Below are 11,488 nucleotides of genomic sequence, written 5' to 3' on the forward strand. Positions count from 1 at the left end.
AGAATACTTGAAAAAAGGCAAAGCCCTCCTCCCTGAAAGGATAAAGGTAGAATGGGGGAAAAAAGGACGAAAATTACAGTGAACGTGAATTCAGTTACAAATGATCAGTTCTCGTTTATATCAAGTAATACATGCTAAATTAACATCAGTCATTTAGCAGCTTTTGATCATTTGCTAAATAACAATAATCAACTTCTATGAAAGCACGCCACAACAAAACATATTTTGTAAACAATAAAAAACGGGTGAAAATGTTACGAGCTGTGTAATTACATGCCTTGCATCTTACAGTTCTCACAGTGATATAAACCCTTTACTCCATTATCCATGGTCAATTACAGTATTACCACTGGTGAAATACAACTGTTTACCGTACAGTCACATAGTAGAAACCAGATAGAAATGGCGGAAGTCTTTTCTTGAGCAAATTAAGGCTTCATGCCATCTTGTTATGTAGTATACCACTTCAGCGCAACACATTATATCACATTGTGGATATTTAATAGCCCTTTCCCACATTCCTAAAGAGCTATCTGTTACACATTTAAACATCAGTATTACATATTGGAGAAGTTCAGGCTAAAAGGGAGTACATTATAGGATTCTATTTGTGTGACTTTTCAATCCATTGATTGAATAGCCACAAAACCACGTCATTCAGATTCAACTTACATGTGGAGGGTTTTTATTATATTCCCTCTGCGACGAGTGGTAACATCGCACGGACACTCGTCTTAAAGTCGCAGTCGGGTTTGATATCATTGGTCTGTCCAAGGATTTCATACTTCCATCCACCTCTGGCTCTGTACTATTGGATTAATATTATGGACAGCTTCACCGTTTCCGATGGAGGAGCCTGAATTGTAAGAACCCTGGTTATTCCATTTGAGTTGGGGGAAATACTGGCGTAGTACTCGGAGCGTACATTGGTCACCTTGCCTGCTCCCTCCAGAGACCTTAATGGAACTTGTCTCGTCCTATTTTGACTACCTTCCCTTGCTTTATTGCCAAGTTGACCGCAGCTTTTCATATGTGCGGTGTGCATAATCAAGGGAGTTGGAGGCATGCTGAAATGGAAGAGGAGGATTACCCTTGTTGCTGTTCCCTTTCTTCCCTGGACCTGGTGCTGACTGACCCCCCTCCTCTGATTTACCTATATTTTCTCTTCTGTCCATTTGCTCCAGGTGGCTCATTTTCAGATTATTCAATTGTGGGGTTCTCAGGCTGTTCATTTTTGCAGTTCTGAACAAAGAGATGCCGGAGGCCCTGAACAGCAGAATCATTCATTGGTATCTCCCCCATCACTCTCACAGTAATAGACTTATCCATTCCCAAGTGGTTGATGATGGTTCTAGGCAAGTTTACTCTCACTGTAACGATCGTCTAATGGAGGAGACCAAAACGCAGCGTGGTAAGTGTTCATATTATAATTTAATTCAAAACTGAACACTAAACAAAATAACAACGAGAGTGAACGAAAACGAAACAGTTCTGTTAGGTGACACACAAAACAGAAAACAACTACCCACAAACACAGGTGGGAAAAGGCTACCTAAGTATTGTCCTCAATCAGAGACAACGATAGACAGCTGCCTCTGATTGAGAACCACACCCGGCCAAACACATAGAACTAGACAACATAGAACACAACATAGAATGCCCACCCCAACTCACGCCCTGACCAACCAAAATAGAGACATAAAAAGGATCTCTAAGGTCAGGGCGTGACACTCACGGTTTTAGTATTTTTGCCATGTGGAATTTCTTTCAAAAGGTTAACCATCATTTTGTACTCTTGCTTTGCCAGCTCATTTAATATGCCAGTGAGCGCTGTACGCCATTCATGCTCTGCATCACTTGAAGTCATCTCTGGGAAAAGGCTAAATACAGTCGCTAGTGGGTCTACAAACACCTTGCACAGTCTTCACATCTTAAAACACGAACATGTCTGGTTTGCGTATGTCTTCACACCCCAGAATTAATACTTGGTGGAACTTAATACTGTTACGGCTGTCAATGTCGTTCTCCTCCTCAGACGAGGAGGAGCATGGATCGGACCAAGATGCGGAGTAGGAGGTATTCATGATTTTAATGACAAACCAACAAACACTAACAAATTAACAAAACAACAAACGTGACTAACCTGCAACAGTCCTGTGTGGCCCAAACGCTAACACAGGAAACAAACACCCACAAAACACCAGTGAAACCCTGGCTGCCTTAGTATGACTCTCAATCAGAGACAAACGATACACACCTTTCTCTAATTGAGAATCATACCAGGCCGAACACAAAACCCAACATAGAAATAGAAAACATAGACTGCCCACCCAACACTCACGCCCTGACCAATAAAGACATACAAAACAAGAGAAAACAGGTCAGGAACGTGACATAACCCCCCCCTTAAGGTGCGAACTCCGGGCGCACCAGCACAAAGTCTAGGGGAGGGTCTGGGTGGGCATCTGACCATGGTGGTGGCTCAGGCTCTGGGCGAGGTCCCCACCCCACCATAGTCACTCCCCGCTTCCGTATCCCCCTCCCAATGACCACCCTCCAACTCAACCCACCTAAATGAAGGGGCAGCATCGGGATAAGGGCCAGCACCGGGATAAGGGGCAGCAGCTCCGGGATAAGGGGCAGCAGCTCCGGGATAAGGGGCAGCAGCTCCGGGATAAGGGGCAGCAGCTCCGGGATAAGGGGCAGCAGCTCCGGGATAAAGCTCCGGGATAAGGGGCAGCAGCTCCGGGATAAGGGGCAGCAGCTCCGGGATAAGGGGCAGCTCACGACTGGAGGGCAGCTCACGACTGGAGGGCAGCTCACGACTGGAGGGCAGCTCACGACTGGAGGGCAGCTCACGACTGGAGGGCAGCTCACGACTGGAGGGCAGCTCATGACCGTAGGGCAGCTCATGACTGGCTGGCGTCTCTGGCAGCTCCTGACTGGCTGGCGTCTCTGGCAGCTCCTGACTGGCTGGCGTCTCTGGCAGCTCCTGACTGGCTGGCGTCTCTGGCAGCTCCTGACTGGCTGGCGTCTCTGGCAGCTCCTGACTGGCTGGCGTCTCTGGCAGCTCCTGACTGGCTGGCGGCTCTGGCAGCTCCTGACTGGCTGGCGGCTCTGGCGGCTCCTGACTGGCTGGCGGCTCTAGCGGCTCCTGACTGACGGACGGCTCTAGCGGCTCCTGACTGACGGACGGCTCTAACGGCTCGGGACAGACGGGCGGCTCTAATGGCTCGTGGCAGACGGATGGCTCAGATGGCGCTTGGCAGACGGATGGCTCAGACGGCGCTGGGCAGACGGATGGCTCAGACGGCGTTGGGCAGACGGATGGCTCAGACGCCGCTGGGCAGACAGATGGCTCAGACGCCGCTGGGCAGACAGATGGCTCAGACGCCGCTGGGCAGACAGATGGCTCAGACGGCGTTGGGCAGCCGGGCAGTTCAGGCACCGCTGGGCAGACGGCAGACTCTGGCCGGCTGAGACGCACAATAGGCCTGATGCGTGGTGCCGGAACTGGAGGTACCGGGCTGAGGGCACGCACCTCAGGGCGAGTGCGGGGAGGAGGAACAGGGCTCTGGAGATGCACTGGAAGCCTGGTGCGTGGTGTAGGCACTGGTGGTACTGGGCTGGGGCGGGAAGGTGGTGCCGGATATGCCGGACCGTGAAGGAGGACACGCGCTCTTGAGCACCGAGCCTCTCCAACCTTACCAGGTTGAATGGTCCCCGTAGCCCTGCCAGTGCGGCGAGGTGGAATAGCCCGCACTGGGCTATGCAGGCGAACCGGGGACACCACCTGTAAGCCTGGTGCCATGTACGCCGGCCCGAGGAGACGTACTGGAGGCCAGATACGTTGGGCCGGCTTCATGACATCCGGCTCGATGCCCAACCTAGCCATCCCAGTGCGGCAAGGTGGAATAGCCCGCACTGGGCTAAGCACGCGTACTGGGGACACCGTGCGCTTTACCGCATAACACGGTGTCTGACCAGTACGACGCCCTCTCACTCCACGGTAAGCCCGGGGAGTTGGCTCAGGTAACCAACCCGGCTTCGCCACACTCCCCTTTAGCCTCCCCCCAAGAAATGTTTGGGTGAGCCTCTCGGGCTTCCAGCCTCTCTTACGTGCTGCCTCCTCATACCAGCGCTCCTGGGCTGTGGCTGCCTCCTTCTCCTCCCGAGAGCGGCGATTCTCTCCCACCTTAGCCCAGGGTCCTTCTCCGTTGAGTATTTGCTCCCATGTCCATTCCTCTTCTCTCCATTGCTTTTGTTCCTGCCTTCCTTCTCCAATCCGCTTGGTCCTGGTTTGGTGGGTGTTTCTGTTACGGCTGTCAATGTCGTTCTCCTCCTCAGACGAGGAGGAGCATGGATCGGACCAAGATGCGGAGTAGGAGGTATTCATGATTTTAATGACAAACCAACAAACACTAACAAATTAACAAAACAACAAACGTGACTAACCTGCAACAGTCCTGTGTGGCCCAAACGCTAACACAGGAAACAAACACCCACAAAACACCAGTGAAACCCTGGCTGCCTTAGTATGACTCTCAATCAGAGACAAACGATACACACCTGTCTCTAATTGAGAATCATACCAGGCCGAACACAAAACCCAACATAGAAATAGAAAACATAGACTGCCCACCCAACACTCACGCCCTGACCAATAAAGACATACAAAACAAGAGAAAACAGGTCAGGAACGTGACAAATACACATTTGGCAGCCATTACAGCGCTGAATAATTTATCCATTGTTTGTGTCAAAATTGCTCAAGCTCAGTAAATTTAGTTGGGAATCATTGGACAGCAACATTCAAACCTTCTCTGGTTTTCAAGCACATTTAAGTCATGACTGAGACTGGACCATTCAGGAACACTCACCGCCTCTTGGAAAACCACCTGTATTCCCTGTTCACCCATGACTGCATGGCCAAGCACGCCTCCAACTCAATCATCAAGTTTGCAGACGACACAACAGTAGTAGGCTTGATTACCAACGATGATGAGACAGCCACGGAGGAGGTGAGGGCTCTGGGAGTGTGGTGCCTGGAAAACAACCTCTCATTCAACGTCAACAAAACAAAGAAGATGATCGTGGACTTCAGGAAACAGCAGAGGGTGCACCCCCCTATCTATATCGACGGGACCGCAGTGGAGAAGGTGGAAAGTTCCTTAGCGTACACATCACTGACAAACTGAAATGGACCACCCACACAGACAGTGTGGTGAAGAAGGCGCAACAGAGCCTCTTCAACCTCAGGAGGCTAAAGAAATTTGGCTTGTCATCTAAAACCCTCACAAACTTTTACAGATGCACAATTGAAAGCATCCTGTCAGGCTGTATCACAGCCTGGTACGGCAACTGCATCACCCGCACCCAATGTCACAGGAAGGACAAAAAGATCATCAAGGACATCAACCACCCGAGCCACTGCCTGTTCACCCCGCTATCATCCAGAAGGAGAGGTCAGTACAGGTGCATCAAAGCTGGGACCGAGAGACTGAAAAACAGCTTCTATCTCAAGGCCATCAGACTGTTAAACAGCCATCACTAGAACATTAGAGGCTGCTGCCTAAAGGCATAGACTAGAAATTACTGGCCACTTTAAGGAATGGAACACTAGTCACTTTAATAATGTTTACATATCTTACATTACTCATCTCATATGTATATACTGTATTCTATACTATTCTACGGTATCTTAGTCCGTTCCTCTCTGACATTGCTCGTCCATATGTATATAGTCTTAATTCATTCCTACTTAGATTTGTGTGTATTGGGTATATGTGGGGTAATTTGATAGATATTTTTGGGCTTGTGATGAACTACCTTTTGAGAAATGGAAGGATCGACCGGCCATGTTTATTGTCAACACCCATCCTAAACACATGCCTGGTGAACATTGGCTAGCTGTGACATTAGAAGATGACGAAGGAGGTAGACAAATCTCAACTTCCCAGGCCTCTGATAACTCTATTGGCTTTGGAAAATTGGTTGTATAATTCAAACTTTTGTTATTCCTATATATATCTGCAGACGCTTTACTGGGGAGAGTCAGGTAAAATCCACTGTGCTCCATGATGCACTCCCGTGTACACTCGAATTGAGGTGTGAACAGCTCATCGCTGTAACCTTGCTCACATCGAAAACACCCCTCAACTTGGATATATACGTACCAAGTCACCCACTATGAATTTAAAATCTATTTTATTCTTACGCCGAAGGGGGAAAACATACATATTTTTAAAGACTTGAAAAGAGTTTTCTGAAGAGACCTTGGAGGGTTTCATACGTACTATACTCTTATGGTAGCTGTAGTTATAACCCTTTACTAAATCTTGAAATATATCCACATATCTATGGGTGTTGTGAGCCGTAAAGTATTTCCACATCCTCTCCTTCAAAGTCCTGTTCAAGCGTTCAACAACTGAAGCTTTCAAATCCGAAACTGTAGCAAAATGTATGATATTGTGCTTCTTCGTGAGTTTCTGAAAAGTACTATTAAAAAATTCTTTACCGCCGTCAGTCTGCACTTTCTTGGGTGCTCCTCCTTCCTCCAAGATAGAGTCAAAGGCCCGGGTCACCTCTGCCCCGCTCTTATTTTTTAAGACCCTTACAAATGCTATTTTAGAGAAAATGTCTATAACCGTTAGCATGTATTGATTTCCATCATTTTATCAGCAAGTGCCTGCATGTCACATAGATCCGCCTGAAACTGGGACAAGGGATGAGTAGAAAAAAACTATATTTTGAGGAAATTGTTTTTGCACAGGTTTATGCAGAGTGTAAGCATCCTGCTCTGCTAGCCATTTATTCACTTGAGCATCGCATAACCTGCTACCTGTTTCTTCAGCTATAGCTCTCTGGAACCTCTCCTTCCCCCCATAAGACCCTGGGTTAGAGGGGGTATAATAAATGTTTTTCATCATCTGCTCCGCCATCCTTCTTGCCTCTCTGCTGTACAGTAACATTAATGAGCCCATTTCAAATAACGAGAACATTTTAATTTTCATTTTTGAATTTTATTTTTGCATACCTTTTTAAGTATTACGTATTGTGGCAGACCAGGGGGTTGGGTCGAAACGTTTACACAGATCAGACACGGACAGAGTAGGATTAGCTCAGTTTCAATGGTGTTTATTTAAATAAAAAGAAAAGAATAGGTCTCCCCCAAGAGACCCTCTCCAGGATACCGTCTTCTGGGCTCCAGGTCTTGCTGTATCCTGTGGGGATCAACAACTGAACTCTCTCCTGTTACCTCTGGTACCATCCTCAACTATACGGGAGTCCTTCCTTCCCTCCAGTCTCTTCCCTGTGTGCTGCCCTTCTGGCAGCTTTATGGGACTTGTACAGCTGGTGAGCAATCAGCCCTTGATTTCTCACCGACTCCCAATCAGCCCCAATTAATCCTGGCCGGAGAGCCCGTCGAGACCTGGCACGTCCGGCAGATGGAGCCATCGCCTCGTGATGTATACTCCGTCTGTCACCAGGCCTCGACGAGTCTCCCCCTGGTGGCTGACCTGCTGTACACCACAGTATCCAGACAATTCAGGATACGTAGCAAGATATTAGTGTCCGTTTTATCAATGACCCATGAATGCAATACATGGTATTACTTGGTTTATATTTACAGGCTTATATCTCTGAATTTTTAAAACGCATACATCCGTTATATAAGTATATCAACAAAAAATATGATACATGTTACAATTAAATGATGGTTCAAACAAATGAACTAAAATCTTAGACAAGGATGTTTCTAGTTCTTCAGAATCATCCACAAGACGTGATACCTGTTGTGACCCGTGTAGTCTTCCCCGTATGTCTTACATGACTCATGATTTGTTCCATTTTTAACACACACTCTGCATTAAACCCCTGTATTGTTGGATGTGTAGAGCGATACATTGTCCACTTTTTTCTCAAAAGACAAAATGTATTTATTCTCTCTAACATAGTATGCAGATAGTTACCCATTGCTTTATATCTAACTTAAAACATTATATAATGTTACTTGTTTTCTTGGGGTTTATTGAGCCAGAAAGTCACCACATCAGCCACCAAAGCTTCCTGGTATTTGTTGTCGTCCACTAATGCTTGCCTGATTTCTTTGAGTTTCTCATGGATGAAGATCGCCTCCTTCAGTTCATGTAGGAAAGCCTCTGTTGCACCCTAAACCCTAGGAATAGATGGCACAAGACCCATAGACTCCAGGGCTCTGACCATCGATGTTATAAAATGGCCGGACCACAGTCCTTTCACCAGTTCCTCAAAGTGGTTGAAGAAGAAGTACTTGGGTGGGTCATATAAACAAGAATGTCGTCGCTGGCTGGGGTGATAAATCTCACAACCGGGGCATTTTTCTCTTATATACTCTCCAATCACCACATCTAAAAGTGTGGCTACAGAGGCCTTGATGGTGTCCACAAAAAGAGTACTGACCACCCCATCAAACACATCCTCATGATGTGTACATGTAGGGTGTGTCGGGGGGCTTGCCTGGGGGGAGTAGAAAGGAGGGCTGTGAGGCATAGAGTCCTTAGGGTCTGGTACCCATAACATATTGGAGTCCTGATATGGTATATGAATATCAAATCAAATCAAATGTATTTATATAGCCCTTCTTACATCAGCTGATATCTCAAAGTGCTGTACAGAAAGCCAGCCTAAAACCCCAAACAGCAAGCAATGCAGGTGTAGAAGCACGGTGGCTATGAAAAACTCCCTAGAAAGGCCAAAAACCTAGGAAGAAACCTAGAGAGGAACCAGGCTATGAGGGGTGGCCAGTCCTCTTCTGGCTGTGCCTGTACAAATGTTTTCGGTTTCTTCAAGTGCAGCCTGTGATATGAATTTCAGCCCCACCTTCAGTGGATAGCTTCTGTACAAAACACAGTCACTGTATAAAATTACCTCCACTTTTGTGGAAAACCACTTGAATCTATCAAGTTTAGAACTACAAATAACATCAATGGGTATGACATCATGGATGTACATGTATTTAAGTGATAATGCCCTCGAAGCCGGTGTTTGGAGGATATATTGGCACGGGTGTTGTTAGACCCAAGATGAATTCGAGGGCCGGCAAACCGTGCAAATATATCCTCCAAAAACCGTCTTCGAGGGCATTATCACGTTTATAGAACGGGTTACCCACATATGTCAATCATTATTTGAATATTTTCATTAAAAACATTATTTTGATTCATTTATTCATACTATTTCATCCTTCCACAAGATATAGTCCCAACACAAACATAGGGTTGACCCAGATGTTCAGTCTTTTTGTTCTGTATCTATGGACGTGACCCAGTCATTCATTCGTTCTAAATGTGCTCACTCGTCAGGACACTGTTATTCAGAGGAGCTAGCCAACAACACACAATCACTTCAAACTGAAGCTGAAAAGACTGCAAATTAGCTGCGTTTCGTTTGACCTTTTTTCAATTGACATTCTTTTGTATATATCCATAAAAATGATGCCAGCTGATTCATGATTTCGACAGGTTGAGAAACGTTGCCTGCCTGTCTGTCTTGTCCCGACACGTTCATTACCATGGGACAGCAGGAGATCGAATTTGAATATTGAAACAATATTGCAAATGTCGGAGACACAGACAGCAAGGTTTATACAAATCTCCGCTGTTGAAAACTAAACGTTAGTCTAAAATAAATTAGATAATGTCTAGATGCTTTTTATAGTGGAAATCAAGTTTCTAAATTGGCTGGGCTGATGAGACAGTGGATTGCAGTCAGTTAGATTTAGCCGGTGGCAACTTGTGGAATAGACACAGGCTGAAATGCGGTTTTAACCAATCAGCATTCAGGATTAGACCCACCCATTGTATAATTACTAATAAACTCAATCTATAGATCAGTGAAACGGTACAAACCAAGTATCACAACCCCTTAATAACAACACCTTTGTGAAGTTTCTTATTGTTTATTTGCCTTTTTTCATCGTCAACATTACATAGGATCTTTGGTGTTCCTATAAATGATATAGAACTTGTTGGATTTTTTTTTCTATAATCTTAATTTATCTTAAAAGAACAGAAAATATTCATCACATCAGCACTCTAAAACATGTGAGACCGTTGATAACAGTTTAGGGGGAAGAGACATAGCAGTCAAGACTATATCCCAAGTCATACACATACTGTAAATACCTTACCTGGTATCCTTTTCTTCACCACTACTGACCCGAGGACTCGATAGATGAGAGCACAGCAGTATAGTGAAAACCTATTGAGTCCTTTCACTGGTCAGTGGTCATGAAAGAGGATAAGGAAAGTATGTTTTTAAAGTATTGTGACACAGCAACACACCCTACACATTAGCCCCCTGGACAGTTTCATACTGAAGTCATGTGTGATACTGCTTTTTCAAACAGCCCTAGTTTGTTCCTCGTTTTAATATGCAGCATAGGTCTTCTGTGAAAGCAGTTGAACAAGTAGCTGACTGAAGCACCACAGGTGTAATTTATTACAGAAATGTGTTGGGCAAAAAATTCACTACATTCAAATCTATAGATAATCGACCTTCCAAACATAGGAAGAATAGCATGAGGCTAGACCAGAGACTATTGTACACTAACAAAGGAAGCAACAAGACCAATCATTTGTAATTGATTAGTATAATCAACAAGTGACTGTTTGGCTACATACCAGCGCCAAGAGTTTTATTAGATTTACAATAAGTAGTGGCAGTAACTAGTGTGAACCATACAGACACTGAGCAAAACCTCTACCGCTCTCCCTCAAATGAACTAAACCGTTTTGCCAAAGACTCTGCCTCACATGGTTTAAAAAATATCACAACAAAATAAGGCTCACAAACAGCTCAGAGACTGTGAAATGTGGGGGCCCTAAAGGGGCAAAGTGGTGAAAGATATAAATTCATAAAAACCAAGGATGACATTAAACATGATTGGGACAATGCTGTGATCACTGTCAAGCACAATATATTGTATCAGTGGGCAAAACTGTGTGTTGTATCTGTATGTTTCACACATACCGCATACCACAGGTGTCCCCACAAGTGCCGTAACAAAGAATATGGAGTGTAAAACATGACATTCATAATATAAAACCAAATAAGTACACAGGGACCATTATCTGCATTCTTAAAAGGAAAAGGAAGAACGCATACCTGTCACTTTAAAAGGAATAAACTCCCCCCTCTTGAGATCAAACGTGGTGTTCCACAAGGATCCATTCTTGGATCTCTATCAATTCAATTAATTACCTGCCAAACACAAGTAAGTACAGAGGGACAACTCCACTTGTTAAGATGAATCTGCAATATTCCCAACTTATTCTAAACATTCAAAAACACCTATGTAATATTGGGAGTCTGGATTATGATTTGTTTGACAAAGCATTAGTGTCTAAATGCAGTGTCATGTATCCAATTAGTTTATACTACCACTATGTTAAATACCGTTTATTTCTTCCATTCCACAGAACTCAAACCACTGTTATTTGCATAT

Source organism: Salvelinus alpinus, chromosome 15, assembly GCF_045679555.1.
Source record: "Salvelinus alpinus chromosome 15, SLU_Salpinus.1, whole genome shotgun sequence".
NCBI classification, from domain to species: Eukaryota; Metazoa; Chordata; class Actinopteri; order Salmoniformes; family Salmonidae; genus Salvelinus; species Salvelinus alpinus.